This window comes from Pan paniscus, chromosome 2, assembly GCF_029289425.2.
Source record: "Pan paniscus chromosome 2, NHGRI_mPanPan1-v2.0_pri, whole genome shotgun sequence".
Classification (NCBI taxonomy): Eukaryota; Metazoa; Chordata; class Mammalia; order Primates; family Hominidae; genus Pan; species Pan paniscus.
Window position 1 is genome coordinate 31,514,686 of NC_085926.1, and position 24,469 is coordinate 31,539,154.

At 36.4% G+C, this 24,469-nt stretch overlaps 1 protein-coding gene across 2 annotated transcripts in view; it reads left to right on the forward strand.

Moving 5' to 3' along the window:
• The window catches only part of STT3B (STT3 oligosaccharyltransferase complex catalytic subunit B), a 108,896-nt gene that overhangs the window by 6,924 nt on the left and 77,503 nt on the right, over nucleotides 1-24,469 (forward strand). The window lies entirely within an intron of this gene.

Consider the following 24,469-nt stretch of genomic DNA (forward strand, 5'->3'; position numbering starts at 1 on the left):
CCTGCCCGTGGGCGAAGTTTGCCCCGTGCAGCCTGAGGCGGGGCGTCGGGGTCCGGGAGCGAAACCTTGACTCTCGGCCGGGCTAGTGTGAAGACTGCCAGGAGTGTGGGTGCAGCCGCCAGGAGTGTGGGTGCAGCCGCCGGGAGTGTGGGTGCAGTCCCTCGCAGCCCGCTTTGGTCGCTGAGTCCGGACCCGCCACGCCAGGAGCCGGCAGGTAGCTCCTCCGCGGACTGTCGGCCGATTCCCCGCCCTCCTCGCCCGCTGCTTTCGCGTTCTTTCATTTTTGCGGGCGCGTTTTTGCTAGTTCAGACGGAGTCGGCCAGGGGGGCTGCCCTGTTGTCGCTGGAGGTGGGTCCAGATGTGCCGGAACCCCGGCTGCTCACCCTTGCAGTTTTACGCTTTTACTGTTTCTTTTTATGCTCTCATGATACGAGAAGGGAAAAGGAGAGTCAGTGGGGTGTTGGAGGGAAGGAAATAATACCCCTGAAAGTGATCTGAAAGCTAGCTACTCTTATTTATTTATCATTTGGTATTTTAAAGAGTGGCTTTTTTTCAGAGCTCTTAAGTGCACTCAGCACCTTACTGTTTCACTATCGTCTTGGGTTGCTTTTTAGAACAAGATCCTTACCCTGTTAGCCACTGTCACCCTTAGTGTGTTATGCACAGTACCTGAAAGCATTGCATTAGTTCCTTTATTGGTCTGCAGGAAGGTTTGTGGATAAGAGCAAACAGTACCACGGTGATGGGAGTCCTAGATTGTAATACCGAAGTTGCACATGGTGTAAGGGACAGACCTGAATGTTTTAGGAAATTACCCCACTCTTAACAACACTAGCTAACTTAGACACTACATTGGTCTGTGAATTATCTAGATGGGAAGATTGCTTTAACTTTTTTTCGCAACTTGCCCAACCCGAGTTAGGATTTTTCCCCCTGAGTTAGGATTTTCCCCTCTGAGAGTATGCCTTTTAAACTAGTGTAATCTTATTGACCTGTCAACCTTGAGTTAATCTTACTTCCTCACAGTTAGACCTAACTAAATTTCAGGATATTTGTTTTATCATTTGAGAATGAAAGAGAGAGAGTCTTTTTTGAGAGTTACTAACTATATAGATAATAAGTGTTCGGGGGGAGGGGGGCAGTAACTTACCTGTATAGTAATATACCAGATTTAAGTTCTGCATTATGGAGAGAAAAATTGGTACTGCAACATCTATTGAACACCAGAGGGGCCCACTCATGGACAATTCAATTTAGATCAGTTAATTACTGTGACAGTCTTCCATGAAATGTTTTCATTCCATTTTAGAAGTTTTGATTTTGTTTTCTAACACTAGTTTTTTTAAAAAATAACCTTTTTGTTAACGTGCAATCACAGAAGAAAATATGTTAGTGTAGACTATTTATGAGCCTAAGAATACCTGTGAAGGCTTATTGACACAATATTATTAGGTGGTCTTGTTTTGAAACACTTAAGCAAGTTAGATAAAAATGAAATTGGAACCAGAAAATGAAAACTAGTATTTACTGGACAATATGAAAAGAGAAAGTTCTCTTTTCAGATTAAAATAGCAGAAATGCATGGTTGACCAAACATTTCAGGTAACAAAATTGTGAATATTTCCATAGTAACATTTTTACAAATGGAAGGCTAACTACTGTTTAATAGTAACTCTGGGGCTGAAATTAAAGATTGCAGAAAAATTCACTACTGAATGATGAGATTTTGGTCATTTTTCCTTAAGATTAGAAATCTGCATCAAGTCAGCCAAAGATCCCCACTAAAATTGAGTAATGCAATAATGAAAAGGCTCAACAGATAAAGTGGCTAATTTTTTTATTTTTTATTTTTATTATTATTATTTTTTAGTGTAGCTAAGTATTAAAAGTTTCCTTTTCCAGCTTCAGTAGTGTGGTTGGAGGGCATAATTCTTTTTCATGCACATGAAAATATGTTTTGGTCGGGCGCGGTGGCTCACGCCTGTAATCCCAGCATTTCGGGAAGCCGAGGCAGGTGGATCACCTGAGGTCAGGAGTTCGAGACCAGCCTGGCCAACATGGTGAAACCCCCTCTCTACTAAAAATACAAAAATTAGCCGGGAGTGGTGTCGGGCGCCTGTAATCCAGCTACTTGGGAGGCTGAGGCAGGAGAATCTCTCGAACCCGGGAGGCGGAGGTTGCAGTGAGCCGAGATCGCGCCACTGCACTCCAGCCTGGGCAACAAAGAGCGAAACTCCGACTCAAAAAAGAAAATATGTTTTGCTTCATTTTTTATATATATGAAAACGCATTTCTGACACATTATCATTTAGCTAAATTTGTACCATTTGAAAGTATACATCTCTGTTTTAAAGAGCTACTTAATTTAGGTATTCTGCGTATAGTTTTAATGTTGACATTTCTTAATTAAATGTTTATATTCATAATGTTAGATAATCTTGCTTAGTAGTAAGGAGATTTGTATAATAATGGACTGTCCCTGTGCCTTACCGTGAATGGAGATTTGTCAGTATGAATCTAATATAATGTCTAATTCAGGTGACTTAATGAGAGAATCAGGTTTCAGACAAAAAAAAAATACCTTGTTCTTGTTTTTTTTTTCATGTCTTTTGAAGATCTCACGTAGTTAGGCATCTCATTCATTCTTATCTGATTCTTACAGTCATTCTTTTTGAAAAGGTTAAAAGGAGGGGGATGTGTAGATTGCCTGCCATTATTACTTTGGGCTTTTAAAGCTTTTTGGGGCTTTTAAATCTAGTTTTCTTCTATAGCTACTAATAGTCCCAACACTTTAACCGGTCTGTAGCTGAACACTCTAGTGTTTCTAGTTTGGGAGTTGCTCAGATCACCGTCATATCATATAGCAATGGCACAGACCTTTAATAATATTTAAATGTTACTCTCAGGCTGTGCTTCCACAAACCGATTTATTCTGGCCTGCTCATACCTTCCCTGACCTCTTTTTCCATATCTCTATCAATGGTTTCATTTCTGCAAGTCGTTTTAGTGAAGAGTTTACTTTCTCTGTGAGCTATTTCTTTAAATTTTACAGTAGTTCTTAAATTGTGTAAAAGACTCAAGTTAGCTGCTGAAAGTGACTTCTTGTCACAGAGTTATACTTGTTTTTTAAATTTGTCACCCAAGTTATTTTATTTATCTTACCAGTTGTCATAAGGGGTGGTGTGTGATTTATTTATTGAAGTACACTGCACTTTTTTAGCATTTAGCAACATTTTTGGTAACAATTTGACTTCACTTTAGTAATTCCTCCCTTAACAGCTGAGTTGAACAGATAGGAGGAAACAGTTTGAAAATATATTGTCTGTACTTGCCAAACGTTTGGTTAATCAACCACTTTAACAGCACTTAACTATACCTTTTTATCTGGAGCAAAATGCGTTTTCTACGTATTTTTATTGTAAGTGATAATACTTTTACTTTATATTAGCCAGATACCTTTTCCATATCCATTATCTTATTCAATTGTGGTCGCCTTTCCCATAGAAGCAATGAAGTTCCCTATGTGAGAGCTCTTTTTTCCCTGCCTTAGCAGGTTATAAAGTGGGTTCTCCCTAGAGAGAATTCTCTGAGCCTTAGGTTTTGGCTGTAGTTAGCAAAAATGCAGCAGATGCCTTTTTGCTGGGCAGAAAGTTGCAATTTAGAGTTGGAACTTAGAATGCAATTTTTCCAAAGAAACTATGGTATAAATTGGTTAATTAGTACAGATGTGTTTTCAAAGGAATGATAAACCTTTGGAATATAAGCTGTTAGAAGTTGGGGACTACTTCCTGTACTTTGAGGTCTCCATGTTTTCCTTCACTTTGCAGATGACAAAAAGAGGCTGTTGACCTCAGTTCTGAAGAAGACAAATTGGTAGCCAAACCAGTTTTAGAACACAAACGTCCCCAAATCTTAAAAAGTCACTTTGTGGGATCATTAGCATCAGCAGTCCAGCTGCACTTCAGACCAGGTATCACTGTTACTGATTACTGATTTCATTGACAATTAAATTGTATGAATTTATGATAAGATTGGTGCTACTCCCATTTCGGTTGAGTGTGATGGCTTCCATAAGTAGTAATCATAGATTTCATGATGTATAGGCCCTAGGGTAGTTAGGGTCTGTCATGAATGCCCTTGGGACTTTTCCTTCCCCCTTTATGGTTTTCATATCGTAAAGGTTAACTTGGGTAGGACTGCATGCCCCTTACTGCCATGAGTAGTTTGCATAAAGACAACATTGGTTATAAACATTAGAAACTCAATATAAGGATTTACATCATAATCTCTGACCCAGTTAATGAATATGGGCTAACTTAACTAGCCCTTCTGTACCTAATCAATTTTTATACTCTCTATAAGTTTTGAGTGTTTGAGAAAATGTTAACATTTATCTTTATTGTTATATCTTAGTATTCGTCTGTGCACACGTGCTCTCCGAAATGAAGGATGGAAAGGTTAATATTATTCTCAAGTGACCAAATCATGTTTTTCCCCTCAATTTGTTTACTTTTAAAACTTAATGATCTTAGGGAGTGAAAATACTGCAGTTAACTTGAAGTATAAAGACCCCACAATTCAACAGACCTATTGCTAAACTATTATAAAAATTTTCAAATGCACAAGAAAGTTGAATTTTATAGTGAACACTCATATACTCTAACCACCTAGATTCTACAATTAATATTTTGCTTTAGCATATCTTCCTATCCATTACTACTTTTAAATCCTGCTTGTAGACAGACATTGTTACTATGATATGAAGAATGCCATCTTTGTTCCCCAACACCATGATAAACAGGATTTATTTCTACATAGTGTTTGTTTTCTATATTATTTGAACATATGTATATACGTGCTGTTTCAGTATCCTCAGAGTGAAGTTAGGATCAGATTCCATCATTCCAGGTTTTGGTTAGCAACTTACCTGAGTGCATTGTAAATCAGTGCATTAGCCCCACATCTGTTAAATGACTTGAGTTTGCTGAATCTGGTGTCTCAGAAGAAACTCTAAAGTGGTTAGATGGATATTGATGTTGATGTTGGTTTTATTAGGTGTAATTTATGTGAAACTCCTAAATTCCTTGAATTATTAGAAGGCTTTTATAGGTCAGCCTGTTGTCTCTGCCATCTTTCATCCAGAGGTAATGGTTTAGCTTTAGTGTGATTGCATAAGTGACTTCTGTAAATCCCTGCAATAAATAGGAAAAAAGAAAAACATTTCCAAATAGTATAGGACCCACTGATATACTATATGGGCCAAATTAATACTATTGAAAGGGGAAAACCTGTAAATGGTTAACCTGCTACTCTGTCTTCAACCGTCTGTCTACCTGATTCTGGTGGATGCTTTTTGTATTTAAACCAGTAACTCTTCTGAGAAGGCTTCTCTTGTCCTCTTCTTACCTACTTCTGACCATGAGTAATTTCTGGGAATTTAGAAATTGATAGAAAGTGGTAATACTGTAGGGTTTTTTGTTTGTTTTTAAAGTGGAATATATTAGGAGGTGAGGATTAGCGTTGGGGGAGATAGGATCAGTTGCCCAGAGGCTCCCATATTTAGGTAAATGTATGTTAATCTGCATTTGTAGGCTTGCCAGGAAATCTAACCATTATTTAGAATTTTGTGTCTTTGGAAAAATACTTCCATAGTTTCAGATGAAAAACATCTAAACATGTTTTGGAATATAATGTGTACATAAATTAGTGAATGCCTCTTTATGTTGTTCAAGGTTGTACTATTTGTAGACAAACAAATCTCTAAAAAATTGTGACTGTTGGCACTAATTGACCACTCTCAACTGTGTCTATTTCTTTTCTTTCTGTGGAATTTAATGTTGCAAGATAACTTTAATATATGTTCTAAATGATAGTAGTTGCTTAGTTTTTACAGTGTTTTACAATCCAGTGACATCTTAGAATTGAGGAGATGAGGTAACATCTTTTATTTCCATAGACAAAAGATAATTCAATTCAGTATTTCCCACAAGAATTGAAGGATACGGATCTGCCTGATTCCAAAGTCTGTTCCTCTTACCACACCCTCTGCCTCCAGGGCCAGCTTAAATAAAAGTGTCCTCTGTTTAATTTATGTTTTTTATTCAGGTGCCCCAACTTAAGTCTTAAAATACTGGTCTATCAGAATACCTCTTCACAATCCGGGCTGTAGCTAACTAAGCTTACTAGTTGGATAATAGCTGATTACTTTGATTGTTTTGATGGAGCCAAGAGATGAGTTGATGGTTAAGACTTTTAACCTTCAATTACTATGGGATTTTCAGAAACTCTGAAGAGAGTAGCTGAATGAGAGGAAAAGATGATCAAATCCAACTGAATATTGTTCTTATTTAGATTTATTTTGTCTATAAAAAGTTCATGATAATGAGATTGGAAGTCTTAAGCCATGCCAGTTAAGGGAATTGGGAGATGGAGAGCTGAACTTTCAGAGTAGACTCAGAATTCTATAACCCACAGGATTTTTAGTGTATGTGTTGGCCCCCTGTTTCTATTTTCTAAGAAGCTAAGGACCAGAAGGATAATACTTTTTCTAAGGTGATACAATTATAGCTTGGCTAGATTCTTTTCCATTTTCTTTGCACCTGTGTTTGCTGTAGAAGGGAATATTTTGAGAAGTCGTTTGAAATTGTTACTTCAGAAGATGAGGGGAAGTTACTTTCTACCACTTAGTTTAAATTTACAGTATCGTAAATGTTGACAATTCAGGCTTAGATATGGAAACAAATAGAGCTTTTGTGTGAAGCTTGACTCATTTGGAATTGATTATTTAAAAAATTGTGTGTACTGGTTGTCTGTAATCTCCATAAATTAGCAGTATAAGTTTTAAAACTTTATTCTTTTTTACCTTGTTTGCTCATTCCTATTAAAAAGGAAATGTTACTGCATAAAGACATTTAAAGGAGTTTTGTTTATATTAGTAAAGTGTTAAAGTATTAATGATTAGTTGATAACCAAGTTGATAATATTTTCTTTTGGGGTTTTCTTTTTTCGTTTCATGCCTTACAGATTTATTAGCTGTTCTCAAGTAAAGACTTTTCTCCCCAGTATGGTATTCTTTTCTTTGGTGATATCTAGCTATCCCTCCAACCTATAAAATCCTTCAAATGCATTGTTTTAAACTTTAAATATTGGTGCTTTGTTTCACTTTCTGTCCCCTGCCTCCCCGCCCCACAATAGATAGATGATGTTGTAGCGTATAAGATATACATATATATGCAAATACTAATGTTGAAGGTAAAATTTTATGTTGTTGCCCACACTGTTAAAAAAATTAAAATGTAGTGTGATTTTTTCAAAATTCTAGTATATCCACAGCTTAAATTATTGTTTGTTGCTGACCAAATTTATCTTAAGGAGAACACAGGCCATAAGGAGTTGGAGAAAAGGATCATAACTGGAAACTCACTTGTGACCACCATGCCTACCACACGTTTATTATTTGATGCCTATTCTTAAAATACCAGTAACACCTGTAGACTATACCCAGTTTAAGAAGGTTTATTATTAAAGTAAATTATTATACATCTTATTTATGTAACCCACATCAGAAATGGAGTACAGAACTATGGGAGGCAGCACTCTTGTACAGTTATATTCTTTGAAAATAAGTCTTAAATGTTTCTATAAACAAGAGCAAAGAAATGAGTTCTGCAAAGGATTTCATTAGAGGAGAAAAGATAATTCAGTTTCAGTTTTTAAAACAATTTTCTTTTATGATGAAGTATGACACGTCCTGAAAAATATAAATCTAAAGTATAGTGAACACCCATGTGACTATTACCCAGATCAAGATCATTGCCACTACCTTAGACGACCTGGTGTGTTTCTCAATCCCTTCCACCCCCTGACTTTATAGTAATGACATCCTTCCTTTTTCTCATAGGTGGTAAACTCTGTGTGCATTGCTAAACAATACAATTTAGTTTTGCCTATTTTTAAACTTCAGATAAATGGAATTGTGGCTTTTGTGTCTTTTATTTTCTTTTTTTTTTTTTATTTGGCTGAGCATTTTCTTTAAGATTCATCCTTGTTGGTCAAAGGATTGTTGACAATATGTACGTAAGTAATAAAGTTCAGCAATAATTTTTTTGTTTGTTTGTTTGTTTGTTTTAGATGGAGTTTCTCTCTGTTGCCCGGGCTGGATTGCAGTGGCGCGATCTCAGCTCACTGCAAGCTCCACCTCTTGGGTTCATGTCATTCTCCTGCCTCAGCCTTCCGAGTAGCTGGGACTACAGGCGCCCGCGACCATGCCCGGATAATTTTTTGTGTTTTTAGTAGAGACGGGGTTTCACCGTGTTAGCCAGGATGGTCTCGAACTCCTGACCTCGTGATGCACCCTCCTCGGCCTCCCAAAGTGCTGGGATTACAGGCGTGAGCCACCACGCCCGGCATTTCAGCAATAATTTGGCTAACCAGGTGTCTTATTCACCTGACGGGGTTGCCTGTTCTTTTATAGCAGGAGGTGCCTCTAGGAAAGAGAAGGGGAAGGTATTCTTTTCACTTGAGATTTAAAAAAATTATCTCAAGGCTGAACCCTTGAGGTGGAGTCATCCTTGACTAGAGTAACTTTGACAACTTTGTTTTAAGGTACTAATTGTCCAGAGATTTAATTTTTCTTCAGAAACCAAGAATACAAGAAAGTGGGTGGGAGAGAAGAGAGAGACATCATTGTCTTTAAGGAGACAAATGATAATCAGATAAATGCAAAATGACTGGTTTTTAAACTATGGCTTTTTGTCAACTATTATTTTAAAGTATTGTATATTAAAATTGGCATAAAGAAGGCATTGGTTGCTTGATACTTCTTGAAAGCAGGAAAGAGAATACTGGAAGTGGAGGTCTGAGCTGAGGAATTTAGGAAAACCCTGGGCATGGACTGTTTGCTGTATTGATATGTTTGTAGAGATTGTCAATCCTGGTTTTTAGGTATTTTGTTGTTTATTTGTGTAGATGTAGCCATTTTGCATATATTGCATTTCTGTCATAGTTAATTCTTTGTTGAAGAAAAATTTAAATCTAGGACTGTCTTTCTTCAAACTCTTGTTTAGTCAGCCAGTATTTCTACAGAATTCAAACTTAATATTTAAACCAAGTGTCTTAGGGTGGGTATACATACTGTATCCCATCTTCACAAAATCCCATGTGTACCTGCCAGAGAATAATATAAATGGCTCAAATTAGGCTCTATTTGGATGATGGTCCAACTGAGTGATTTAAGCTATTTTTAACGCCTCTAGTGTATTTCTTGTAGAATTCCTCAAATGGAGATTCTTTTCTGAGATATATTGACTGTTAAGAAAAATTCCAGGCTGGCTGGGTGTGGTGGCTCACGCCTGTAACCCCAGCACTTTGGGTTACACGAGGGTGGATCATGAGGTCAGGAGTTCAAGACTAGCCTGGCCAACATGGTGAAACCCTGTCTCTACTAAAACTACAAAAATTAGCTGGGCATGGTGGTAGGCACCAGCTGCTCGAGAGGCTGGGGCAGGAGAATTGTCTGAGCCCGGGTGGCAGAGGTTGCAGTGAGCCGAGATTGCGCCACTGCACTCCAGACTGGGCAACAGAGTGAGACTCCATCTCAAAAAAAAAAGAGAAATAAATTCCAGGCCTACTTCTCTCAGAAATCACAATTGATCATCTGTGTCTTACGTGAGAGGTCTAGGTACAGGTTTTATTAATACAAAACAAACTAAATTTTACTTAGGACTGTTTATTTGGCTAACTAGGCCAGAGCCATTTTGAAGGTTTTAACACCTGTGTATGTAAAAACACTCAAGGAGACTTAAGTTATTGGTTCTTTGCCAAAGTTGGTAAGGTAATGTTACGATGATTTAAATTTTGGTGCTCATTTTTCCTCTAATGAATATAATAATAACTTATTACTATTATTGTAGGGAGACAAAAGATTCTTTAAGGCAAGAACATTTTTCTAATCTTTCTAGAATATCCTACACAGTATTAGGAACATAGTGAGTGCGCAGTGAATATTAAGACAGATCCTTTATCTTTAATGGTAACCACATTTTATGTTTTGGTCATAATAGTAATAGTACAGTAAGTCTCTGTTGTGCAATACTTCGAAATTTTGGATTTGACTGTGATGTCAGTAAGATCACATGTGCAGTGAACATCATAATCCCAGTTTCAATACACATGTCATATTATTCTTTATAGAAGAAGGGAAGAGTTGATGATGAAGAAAGGAGATAATGCTTATGGAAGAAATGGTATATGTGAGCATCATGACAGCCATCAACAATTGGGAGATGAATGGCTGGATGGATAACTTAGGAAGAACTTTGAGGAAGATTTTAGTTTCTTGAGTATTTCTTCCAAGTACAAGTAACTCTTAGAGAGGTCTGTCTTCAGTGTTAACTCACTAGTTAGGGAACATTGAATAAGAGAAGACAGACTAGTTAATATACAAAAACCATATGAGTTATGAAAGTTTTATTATTTTTCAAATGAGAAATGAAAAAAGACAGATGTCAGCAATAGAAGTAAAATTCACAAGATGCCATTTTAATTGAACTTGAGAAATATGTTCTGATGTGAAGGAATAGTAAGAATTGAAATTATCATTGCATACATAGGCATTAGTTAGAATATACTAAATTCATGCACATGATGAATTTGGGTGGGGTTGGATTAATGATTCATTTGGTTTCATGGCTCTTGATTTAACTTTATGATTATAGTTAATTAATATGCAAATTAAGCAACACTTTAGGAAACCATCACAGCTCTGACTGATCTCATTTAAACTTTCCCATAAGAGGTTAAAGGATACTAAATAAAAATACTCATTAGGGATCAAATAAATTGCTTGTCTTCATTAAAATGTCTTTGCAATGGAAATAGCTTTGTTTTTGTCTAATTACTGGAGAAGATCATTGAATATTGTAGATATTGTGGGTTAAATAAACCAGATAAAGTCTTTATTTTCTTTTATTATGCATTGAATCCTGACAAAATGGTCAGCTCTTTAGTTACAGAATCATTCCATGTAATAATGGCAGTATTCCTGTGAATCCTAAAACAGTATGCTGTAATGATCTCACAAGATGTTTTTGCTTTTAAAAATGTGTGCTGTTTTAAAAACAAATCTTTGTCCATCAGTGTGCCTTTTAAAAAATCTATTACAGTGAGCAGGGTTTGTTGAAGACATTGACACTTAAAGCATTTCCACGGGGCGCGGTGGCTTATGCCTGTAATCCCAGCACTTTGGGAGGCCGAGATAGGCGGATCATGAGGTCAAGAGTTCCAGACTAGCCAGTTTGAGACCAGCCTGGCCAACATGATGAAACCCCATCTCTACTAAAAATACAAAAATTAGACGGGCTGAGGCAGGAGAATTGCTTAAACCCAGGAGGCAGAGGTTGCAGTGAGCCGAGATTGCACCACCACACTCCAGCCTGGGTGACAGGGCAAGACTCTGTCTCAGGGAGCGGGGGGGAGCATTGCATATGCTCTTAATTTTTAAAATTTAATAACCTTGTTCCATATAAGTTTAATTGCAATCCCAAGATTATTTTTACTCTAGACCGTCGCTAAAGAAGGCTTTTATTTTAATATACTAAGCAGCTTTATGGCATTTGAAGGAACAGGATAATGAAACTGTGAAGTAGATGAAATAAATCTAATCTTAAAACTGTAAAGGCCAGTCATAAGTCATGAGTTTGAGGAGCAACTAAAATCTTTTCAAATAAGGATTTTTTTCTAAAGTTGTTAAAATGAATCAGTCACTTCATTAGAAAGGAAGATCATTTCACCTGTTTAAATACTTTATTTTGGTTGTTAAAATAATTTACTGCATTTAAATGAAGTGTCAAATATAAACAGCTGTTATATGAAAGGTTTTCCTTTTGAAATAATCATTCTGGACATTTGAAAAGAGTATATAACATTAAGTGATGTTATAACTGTGTAAGAATCACAACATAATATACAGTTATAAATAAATTTTAAATAAATTGAAGTATATTTAACATACAACTTGCATATATAATGGGCTGTCATATTCTATATATAATTGTAAAACTTAATGATAAATACTTGTGAACCTCCTAGCCAACTACAAAACCAGAACATTACCAATTTTACGTCTGGCTGTGTTTCTTCTCTAGCCTGTCCCCTTAGTTTCCCCCTTAGCACTAGGCAACATTATGCTGAATTTTGTTTAACGTTTCCATTGCCATCTTTTAATAAAACTCTCATATGTATATATCTGTAAACCAAGCTTGTCCACCCTGCAGCCCAGAGCGGCTTTGAATGTGGCTCAACACAAATTTGTAAACTTTCTTAAAACATTATGAGTGGTTTTTTTTTTTTTTTTTAGCTCATCAGCTATCGTTAGTGTATTTTATGTGTGACCTAAGGCAATTCTTCTTCCACTGTGGCCCAGGGAAGCCAAAAGATTGGACACCCCTGCTGTGAAAACAATATATTGCTATTTTTTGCTTTGTTTGGAGCTTAAAAAATGGTATTAGCTTATTTATCCTCCTCTTTGACTTTCATTTATACATCTGTTAGTTGACAGACATTTGAATATCCAGTTTTTTTTTCTATTGTGAAACATGCTACTATGAACATTAAAACTGTTTTCTGATGCATATGTGTAGATGTTTGCTGGGGTATATACCTGGGAGTGGGATTTTGTCAAAATATGCTTCAGTTATTTATGAAAGTATACCACTCCAAAACTTAGTGACAAAACAGCATTTTATTATTTCACAATTTTGTGGGTTGGGTGGGGAAGTCCTTCAGCTTCATGTGTCAGCTGAGGTGCTGAGATGATTGTAGTCACCTGGAGGCTCAATAGGCTGTAGTCAGCTGGGACTAGAATGTTTGGGATGCCTGGACAGCTGAGAGTCATCTGGAATCTTGTTCCATTGGGACCTCAGCTGGGGCTTTTGGCTCCTCCATGTGACTGCTTAGTCTGCCTCAGCATTGCAGCGGGGTTCTGAGAAAGAACATTTCAAAGGGGGAGAAAGCTGCCAGGTCAACTAAGGGTTAAGCTTGGAATACACACAAGTAACTTCAACTATATTTTGTTGTTCTCAAAATACACACAGACCTAGCTCAATGTTGAGAGGAGATGCATATACAGGTAGGGGCAGAATTGTTTAAGGTCATCTTTGGAAACACTTACCACAATGTGTTTATCATTTTTATCTCCCGTAAAATATCTGTTCATGTCTCTCCCAAAGTTTTAAACTGGGTTGTTTAGACTCACTAATTTAGTAGGAGGTTATATGTATATGTATTTTGCATCCTAAGTCTGGGTTAAATTAGTTGCAGGTATCTTATTCCAGTTTGTGCCTAACTGGTCCTTAAAGCAATCCTATTAGATATTTTATTGCCCCAGTTTTACAGATGAGAGAGTACTGCTTAGTATGTTAAAAGGCCTTGAAGTCAGCCTCCAGGGTGACATTTTTGTTACAAAGAATAGCATTTGCAAAGGTGTACAATTATGAATCAGCATGATGCTTTGCTCAACCTACCTGTTGTACCCCTTCCCCTCCAAATAATTGAGGCTTGGAAGAATTTACAAGTATTTTTATTTACTTGTAAATTTTAATGTAACTGTGACTTTTGCTATGAGTGGACTGAGGACGTTTGATGTGAGAGGACTTGCCTGGAGTGACAGAGTAGGCAGTAAGTTCAGCCCCAAGTTCTTTCTAGTCTTATCTGCCCTCCTTATTCCTCAATTTTTTTTCCCTAAATTATTCATTTGGATCAACCAGGTTCTGCCAGCATATTCAAAATCCATCTTAAATGTAGTGGTGAAATATTTTTCAAAATTATAATAGAAGCCAGAGATTTATAATTAATATTCAAATGTTTGCATTATATACTTTAAAAAGAACATTGTAGGTTGGGTGCGGTGGCTCACACCTGTCATTTCCACACTTTGGGAGGATCACTTGAGGTTAGGAGTTCGAGACCAGTCTGGCCAATATGGTGAAACCCCGTCTCTACTAAAAATAAAAAAATTAGCCGGGCATGGTGGTGCTTGCCTGTAATCCCAGCTACTCGAGAGGCTGAGTCACAATAATTGCATGAACCCTGGAGGCAGAGGTTGCAGTGAGCTGAGATCGTGCCACTGCACTCCAACCTGCACGACAGAACGAGAGTCCATCTCAGAAGAACGCTGTAGGCACGCATCAAGTACAACTCAGTTGGTTTAAACTGAAATGCCACAGAACAATTCTGAATTCCAAAATGCAAAGCTTTGGATAAAACAGCCTGAACAAGTACAAAAAGACAATAAATTTGTAGACACTTCTTCCCAACCTTCAAATTAGGAAGATTTGTTCTGTGTAAAAGTATAGTTTCTGATCCTTAAAATTCTATGTGTTGAAGGCACCTCAGCATATCTCTGCAGTGTAAAAGCAGTGCTTCAGGCAGCATGACTTATTTTCATGTCACCTCAGATTTCTTGGATCTAATATTCAAAGACAGAGTGGAAATAATAATACTTAGTGGAAGGATTCTTGGACATGCAATGAAATGCAGAGCATCTTGAGACTTTTGACCAAGTAATGTTTGGTCATTTAACCTTCCTGTTTGGTTGGAACAGGAGTGGTGATTCCAGCCATTGCATGATTGAGCCTCATTCGTTTTTATTCTTTCCTGCCCCGAATTCTTCCATTTTAAGTGTCTTAAAGAGGTAGTTATCCTTGCCTAAGAAGTAAACTAAAGTATAACATGTTTGCTATAATAATGCTGATATAATGTTACTGTGATAAAGTATAAGTGTCAAGTAGTTTCGCAAAAAGATTTCACCAGGTTGAGCATAGTAACACAGGGAAAATGAGCCATTTTAAAACAGGGAAAAAAATGTTTCTGTGAAACCGGGGAGAAAAAAACAGCCATTTTTTTCCCTGTTTTACAAATGACTCATTTGTAAAATAGGGAACAAAATGAGCCCATTTAAAATTTAATAAATGTATTTTTAACATTTGTATTCTCAAAATAAATTTTAAAATAGAGTATACCAAACATGCTATTCTCTGAGGAGTTTAATGCATGTTATTATTTTACAGAAATTTAAGTTATTTTAAATATGTTAAGGATGGTAAAGCTTCCCTATAGTTCAGTATTGACCACCTCTCCTCAACCTGTCTCTAAAGGTAGGAGAAAACTGATTTATTCTCCTTGTATTCTCTTCTTTCTCTGCTCCCTCATTAGTTTGCTGATATTTTCTGTTCGGAAAGGGGGTGAAGAACCTTCCCCCCTTTGAGGGAGATAAGTTTTGGTTTCCCTGTAATATGGAACAAACTTCATACCTGGCGAGCACAAAGAAATTATTATTTTGCCAAAGTATGTTCTGCAGACCACGTATTCCAGAAATTACACTTCTAAGCAAAATAATCTTTGATACTTTGAATTTGGGAAAAAAACTGCTTACTACATTCTTTGATACTGATATGCAATACACATTACCATGTTACAGTCTTAAGAAGTTGTTCAGTTAACTGTTAATTGTATTTAATCTGGTATTTACCATATTTAATTTATGAATCACTGTAAGATTTTAATTTTTTTTAAATTAGTGTTCCATGCAATTCATGGAAAAGACTGATGTAGATGTTTTATTTGATAGATGAGGAGACTGAGGCCTAAGGCTAAGTAACTTTACCAAAGTCGTAGAGATAATAAAACTAGGACTGACTTTCTTCAATGTTTTAAATCTTTTTATTTGTTTATTTGAATTACTGCATTAGGAACAAGTATATCCACATTAGGAACATACTTTTTTTTTTTCAAATGGGACAGTTGAGTATCTGCTCATTGATAACATCCCCCCTGATTCTCCTGATTTGTCTTGGTGACGAAGTTGAGTATTATACCACTAACTTCTATGATAGTTAAGTTCTCAGGCCTGTATACATTGCTTATTTTGAGTGATTGTTTTATTTTAGTTTACCTTTTGCTGTTGCTTTCCACCGAGACTGTCCTCAGAAAGTTGGTCATTTTGCTTTTGAGTTTATTAGTTGTCCAACTACTTTGGCTCTTTCATCACACCAACTTGTGGGCCGTGGGATATTATTACTATGGATAATGCTTGTTAGTTATAAATTTTATATTTATAGTATATGACTATGGGTCTGACTTAAACGTGTATTATGTATTTCTATATCTAATAATTGTTAGAAATCCTCTCTATATAGTATAATGCATAATCATATGTCTAACTTAGATAATATCTAGTAACAATAAAGAAATGTAAATATAACATGTTTACATATAATATTTATTGGAGATTTGTTTCTATAATATATGAATAGTTATGCCGGACTTAAATATATGTTATACACGTTGTGCGTGCGTTATATAAAGAGAAAGAACACTTGTGCCCATCCCTTCTGCCTACGTTATTTAGATTTCCATCTCTATTGGGCTTAGCTGAGCAAAGTGTCACTAGATAGTTTTAATTGATCAAATATACTATTTTGTATGTGATCTTAGATTTTTTTTCAGATTTTTTTAGTGCCATTAAAATGCTCTAACAGCCTCTTATTTTGTTGTAATTTTTTTTGTTGTCAGTTGCTTTTTCTTTTTTCCAATTAGTTTAGTAAATGTCCTTTATAAATCAGAATACACCCTCCTTTTTCAAATGGATACTGATAAAAATTGACAGCTGTCACTGCCAGTTAAGGCAGAAATTAAGAGATGGTACTAAAATAGGAATCCTGTTTTCAGTTAATGTGTGTTCAAAAGTTTTGCTCTGTGTGTTCTTTTTTGATTTGCACATGCATCTGACTTTAAATTGGAAGATGCAGAGTAGCTCTAAGGAGTCTTCAAGACATTTTTGCAGCCTTTAAACAACCTTTGGTTTTCTCTGTGTTGCTCAAAGTAGAGAGACAGGTACTTTGTTATCTGAAGCTTATGACATGCTCTCTGCTTCAATCAAAATGACCACCCATCAGTTGCAAGAGCAGAGAGAGAGGTTTGTGAGAGTAGTCTGAGATCCAGTTGCAACTGTACAGTGTCACATTTATGGTGGTATGACATTTGTGAGTCTTTCCCTTCAGAGTTAACCTAGTAAAAGTAACCTAGTAAAAAAAGTTATTCTCATATATCATTAGTAATCCTTAAGAATTTCTATCATTGTTTTCCTGCTGTTACTTAAACACTGATAGGAATTTATGTAATCATATTAGGCTTGAGCATAACTCTCTCATGAGTTTCCATATTTTAAGTTATAAAACTGGCTATGTTTAATGTGATTATCTAGACAGTGCTCGTGTGTATCACTTGCTGAGATTGAATTTAGGCTGTTTTTTTCGTTCTATTGAAGGGGGATTTTTTTTTCCATGTGTTACTTTTAATAGAGTTCATCAGTCTGGCATCCTTTTGTTTTTGATCCTGCCACTAGATGGCAGGAGCAATAAAAGGTAGATTGAAATGCCAACTTTAGTTGGCCTTAGCTGCTTTGTACTTTACCTTGGTTGTTCTCTGTCCCTATTAGTGCTGAATTTTGGGTATATATGAAGTGTTGCAAATAGTGGTACTTAGTCCTGTAAGAAAGATCTGGTACCTTATATAGCCTGAGAGGGCCTACTAATAGGGTAAAGGAGAAAGAATAGAATAATCCTTGAGGTGTTCTAACACTTTGTCTTTTGCCTTTTACTTTTCTATTTTTCTTCTCCCTTTGTTGAATTGTACTCCTTTCCTTTATTTCCTGATTGTGGTTTTTGGGTGTTTTTTGTTTGTTTGTTTGTTTGTTTTTTGATAGGGTCTTGTTCTGTCGCCCATGGTGGAGTGCAGTGGTGTCATCTCAGCTCACTACAACCTCCGCCTCCCAGGCTCAAATGATCCTCCCACCTTAGCCTCCCAAGTAGCTGGCACTACATGCGCATGCCACCACGCCTGGCTAATTTTGAAAAATTTCTGGTAGAGACAGGTTTTGCCATGTTGCCCAGGCTGGTCTTGAACTCCTGGGCTCAAGTGATCCACCCACCTTGGCCTCTCAGAGTGCTGGGATTACCTGCATGAGCCACTGTGCCTGGCCTCTTTCCTGATTCTTTTATGCTTACGTTAGCATCCATAATTGGTCATTTCTGTTGGTGGTACTAGTTGCTTTCTCATTTACCGTTCCCACGAATACATGTTAACTTGGCCAGTTTTGGTAGTCGTATGTGTAACAACAAACTGTTATAGGTGGCTTTGTAAATCTTTACAGAAAGGGTTATTTTCAAGAGAGCCTGTTTATTGATAGTCTTTGAAGAACAGAGTGATAAACAGAGTCTAGGGTGATGGGATGTTGCTTCCGTGATTATGTGACGTTGTGTAAAACTTTGTCTTACCAGTAGACTTGCACCAGAGACTCCTTGCTGGCATTATAAGATAAGCAGCCCTGTTAGGGAAGCCTACGTGGCAAGGAACTACTAACAGCCTCTATGATGTTTCCACCAACAGCCAGGAAGAAACTAGAGCCCCTCAGTCCTATAACCTCAAGGAAATGAATTCTGCTGGAAGCCTGAGTGAGCTTGGAAGCAGATTATTTCCCTAATTTAGCCTCCACATAAGAACCCAACCCTGGTGACATCCTGATGGCAACCTTGTGCGACCCTAAACAGAAGATCCAGCTAAACTGTGCCTAGATTCCTGACCCATGAAGCTATGATATAATTAGTATATGTTGGTTTAAGCCACTGAGTTTGTTTAAAATTGCTGTATAAGCAATAGGAAACTAATACAAATACCCTTCGTAAACCTTTCTTTCCATCTCTGAATGTTACTACCGAACTTCTCTCTGATCTCATGTAATCAAAAAATATTGATTGAATACCTCTTACTTGCCAGGGACTGTGGTTACAGTAGTGTGAACCCAAATAGACATGATTCTAGTTTAGTGAGGGAGTTAGACTTGAACCAGTAAGAATGACCAATGCTGTCAAGGAACATGATCCAATGAGAGCTTATAATAGGGAGATAAACTAAACACATTGTCTTTTTAGGAATCCTTATTTGACTTTTAAAAACTTATACTTACTACATTGCTTTCTTGCCTTTTTTTTTAAAGCATATTTCTGCCATCACAAAACTTGTTCTATCTTTATTTTCTGTTAGCATTATGAAAACTACCTATGTGTATTTTTTAACCCTTACGAGTGTTCTTTCCTCTCTCAAGAACACTTCTCCTCTTTTCCTGCCTTTTTGCTCAATAATTCATCCAGGTTTAAGTTAGATGTCAGTTGTAGAAGCCATCCACGAGTCCTTTGGACAGTAAGCTTTGTGAGGACAGGTCCGTCCTGTTTGCTAGTATCTTTAGCACCCAGTGTGATACATAAGATAGGCTCTTAAAACCAAATAAAACTTGATATGGAGGAACTGGAACTCCTGTACATTGCTGATGGGAGTGTAAACAGTAACTATTTTGGAGAACTGTTTAGTATTTCTTAAATACATGTCTACTATATAACTTTGGAGTGGAATTGCTAAGTATTCACCCAAAGAAGTGAAAACCTGTGTCCTTAAAAAAGGCTTTTACAAGAATGCTTGTTCATATTTTATAAGAATGAATGTACAGCCTTATTATTTCCTCCCCCGGAAACAACCCAAATGCCCTTCAGAAGGGGAATGGATTGTAGTATGCATTGAATGGAATACTACTCAGCAGTAAAAAAGAATAAACTGTTGGTATATGAATATATCTCAAAAACATATTAAATGAAAGAAGCCTGACTCACCTTTTTAAAAAGTAGAATTACGATTATTCCATTTATCTGAAATCCGAGAACAAACATAATGAATGTATGGTGAAAGAAGTCAAAGTATGCTTGGAAAGAAGTGCCTAAAGGTGCATGTGGGAACTTTCATCATGAGGGTGATGTTATGCATACAGTTGTCAAACCTCATCTAATGAAACATGTCAGTTGGTGTATTTTAAAGCATCTAAATTATACTTTAGATTTTAAAAATGAAAAAAAATGAGCGAAGAAGGTATCCTTTAGTACCCCCTGGGTTCTCTGCTTAATTATATTTTCTCGTTGCCTCTTCCTCCTGTGAGATTATCAGCTCTGTGAGGTCAGGGACCAAGTTTGCCTGTGGTTCTTAGAATTGTGTACTTGTATGCAGAATGCCCAAGTTTATTGGCCCTGAAGTGAATAGTTATTTGAGATCTATAATCTATTCATAGATTATATCCATATTTTATGGCTGCATTTTTAAGAAAAATATTTGCATTACTACAGAATCTTACATTCAGTGTTTTTCTTTATGTAGCTTCTAGCTTTTTCTGTTCTAGGATTCACAAAAGACATCTGTTTAAGTGTTGGTAGAGTAATCTTGCTCCAACTACAATTTTGCCAACCACAGTTTGAGATAGCACAGTGCTATATTTGTAAACCAAAGTTTAAAAATCAGATTTTAAGAAACAAATTGTGGTTTATTTTATTTTCCTTAAAAAAAAGAAAACTCAATATTAATCTTGTTTTCTTCTGAATCCCTTCCTGCCACTTCTTTTTGAGCCAATGGAAAAAATGAGCCTTGGTCATTTAATCTTTTTGATCAAAAGCTCTTAAACACCAGAGTAATTTGAAAAAGAACCAGGTGGTTACATAGCTTTTTGTCTAACTAGTACTATGTCTCATTGTTGTTGTTTGTTTTTGTTTTGCTGTTTTGTTTTCCCTGATGAAAATAATACTAAATTTTAAATGGTTTAATGGCCGTGTCAAAAACTTGAAAGATAAGTGTAGATAGTCTGAATTTCCCAAAACCGCGTCAGCAGCTCCAAGGTGTAGTTTCTCTGAAACTATTTAAGAAGGTAACTCAGAGCAGATTTTTCAGTGCTGGTGAGTTTTAATTTATTCATCAAGTAGATGGCTTTTTATTGTGATTTATGTTGGAGGTCTTCTAAAAAATAATTTTGAAATTCTGCAAAACTTTTATGCACACTTTTCTGGTAAGAGAATCCGTATTTTCATCAGATTCTTACAGACCCTCACCCAGAAAGATTAAAAACCCTGCCTTTACCTCTATTTTCTCTAAGATTTTTATTTTGCCAGCTGCTGGTTTTGCCAACTTTAAGAAACATAACAACCCTAAAGTCAACAAGAATTTATTCCATAGTGATTGTTTACCTATATTGACTATCAGTATGTATTTGATATGTTTGTTGGGTCTGTTTTCTTCATGATTGTTTTTACTCTCTTTTTGACCTTCTTGGGTGCAGAACTGGATCATAATTACTGGATTCCACTGACTGGCCTCTCTGCTTCTGTGTTCCAAACCATTCCAGACATATAAGAATGATGAAAAAGAAATATTCCCATCAGCATACCTGGTTTTTGTTTTGCAATCTCTGGTTAGAATATACTTGTTCTCAATTATAGTACCAATTTTGTGGGGAATATATATCCTTCTTGGCAAGATGTTTAGGAATGCCAAAATCTAAAACTGTGTGGCTGCATGCATATCCTGTCACCTGCTCTCTTACTCTGTGCTGCCTCTATTTCAAATCCTCTTGTTATTCTTGAGGTGGTTCCTAGCTATAAAAACCTATGAAAAGATAAAAATAACATGATTCTTGCAAAAAATTGTTAGGATAAGCTTTATATTTAAAGAAAATTCATGAGTCTGCATTTTGATATCTGTATTCTATTTTAAGAACACTGTTAGATGTTGATACACTTAATCAAAACTTAATGTGATTAAGGAAATAGCGTTTCTTTCTTTTTCTCCTTGATAGTTCTGTTACTCCTGCTTCTCTGTTTTGGCCCTGATTGCTGGGAAACTAAGTCACATTACACAATTGAATCATAGGCCCTTATTACTTAAATATTTGTGTGTTTTATCCAATCTCAACTTATTTATACTTGTCTTGTTCTTTAGTCTTTTTACATTATCTTTGTTTTATTATGTATTTTTGTGGAACCAGAAAAGTGATAAATTAGGATACCCTTAAAGGTCTCAGAATCTTAAACATTAGTTAACATCACTTTATTTTATTGATATATAATATTTTACATATTTAATGGTGTACATATCATATTTTGTAGCATACATAGAATGTGTAATGACCCAGTCAAGTTATTTAGGGGTATCCATCTTGAGTATTTATTATTTCTACGTGTTGGGAACATTTCAAGTTCTCTCTTTTAGCTACTTTGAAATACATAGTAAATTGTTGCTGGCTATGGTCACCCTACTCTGCTATACAACATTAGAATTTATGCCTTGTATCTAACAGTATTTTTGTATCCATTGACCAACCTCTCTTCATCTCTGCTTCTCTCCTATCCACCATACTTTGCCTAGCCTCTGGTATCTGTCTACCTCACTGAGATCAACTTTTTTTTTTTTTTTTTTTCCCCGTTCCCACGAATGAGTGAGAACTGTGAAATTTGTCTTTCAGTGTCTGGCTTATTTTACTTAACATAATGACTCCAGTTCCATCCATGTTGCTGCAGATGACATACTTTTATTCTTTTTATGGCCAAATAATATTCCATTGTGCTTATATACCACACTTCCTTTATTCATTTGTCTGTTGATGGACTCCTAGGTTGATTCTGCATCTTCGCTGTTGTGAATAGTGCTGTAGTAAACGTGTGAACGCACATGTTCCTTTGATGTACTAATTTCTTCTCCTTTGGATAAATACCCAGTAGTGGGGTTGCTGGATTATATGGTAGTTCTATTTTTAGTTTTTGGAGAAACCTCCACACTCTTTTCCAAGTGGCTATATATGTTCCCAAAGCAATGTATAAGAGTTCTGTTTTCTCTGCACCCTTGTCAGCATTTGTTATTGTCTTTTTCAATAATAGCCATTCTAACTTGGGTAAGATGATACCTAATTGTGATTTTTATTTGCATTTCTCTGATGATTAGTGACGTTGAGCATTTTTTCATATGCTTCTTGGCCATTTGTATGTCTTCTTTTGAGAAATATCTGTTCATGTCCTTTGCTTATTAATGTGATGATGATGATGATTTACTGTTGTGTGAGTTCTTTCTAGGTTCTGCATATTAGTCCCTTGTTGAATGAATAGTTTACAGTATATTCTGTCTTTCAGTAGGTTGTGCCTTCACTCTGTTGATTATTTCCTTTGCTGTGCAGAGTTTTTTGGTTTAATACAGTGCCATTTGTCTCTTTTTGTTTTTGTTTTCTGTGCATTTAAGGTCTTAGCATAAAATCTTTGCCTTGACCATTATCCTAAAGTGGTTTTTTGTTGTTTTCTTCTACTTTTATAGTTTGGGATCTTATGTTTAAGCCTTTAATCCATCTTGAGTTAATTTTGCATAAAGGGAGAGATAGAGGTCCAGTTTCATTTTTCTACATATCGATATCCAATTTTCCCAGCACCATGTATTGAAGACTATGTCCTTTCCCCAGTGTTCGTTCTTGAAGCCTTCGTTGAAAATCAGTTGGCTGTAAATATGTGGATTTACTTTTGGATTCTCTGTTCTGTGCCATTGGTCTATGTGTCTTTTTATACTAAAACCATGCTGTTTGGGTTACTGTAGTCTTATAAAATCAGGCAGTTTGGCCTCCAGCTTTGTTCTTTTTGCTCATGGTTGCTTCGGCTATTCTCACTCTTCCTTGGTTCTTTATTAATTTCAGGACTGTTTTTTCTATTTCTGTAGCAAATGACATTGGTATTTTGATAGGGCTTGTGTTCAATCTGTATGTATACTGCTTTGGGCAGTATGCTCATTTTAACAATACTAATATTTCCGATCCATGGGCATGGGATGTCTTTCCATTTGTTTGTGTCCCTTTAATTCTTTTATCATTGTTGCGTAGTTTTCCTTATAGAGATCTTTCACTTCCTTTGTTAAATTTATTTCTAGGTATATATATTTTTTATTTTTATTTATTTATTTATTTTTTTGAGACGGAGTCTTGCTCTGTTGCCCAGGCTGGAGTGCAGTGGCGCAGTCTCGGCTCACTGCAAGCTCCGCCTCCCGGGTTCACACCATTGTCCTGCCTCGGCCTCCCGAGTAGCTGGGACCACAGGCGCCCGCCACCATGCCTGGCTAATTTTTCGCATTTTTAGTAGAGACAGGGTTTCACTGTTAGCTAGGATGGTCTTGATCTCCTGACCTCGTGATCCACCCGCCTCAGCCTCCCAAAGTGTTGGGATTACAGGCGTGAGCCACTATATTTTTTATATCTATTGTAAATGGGATTGCTTTCCTGATTTCTTTCTCAGCTAGTTGGTCATTGACATATAAAAATGAATCAATACATGATTTTTATGTCGATTTCGTATCCTGCAACTTTACTGAATTTGCTTATTAGCTCTAAGAGTTTTTTGGCAGAGTCTTTTGGTTTTTCCAAATATAAGATCAGGTGATATGCAAAGTGGGACAGTTTAGCTTTCTCTTTTTCAATTTGAATGCCTTTTACTTTTGTCCTCTTACCTGATTGCTCTGGGTAGGATATCCAGTACTATGTTGAATAGGAATGGTGAAAGTAGATATCCTTGTTTTCTAG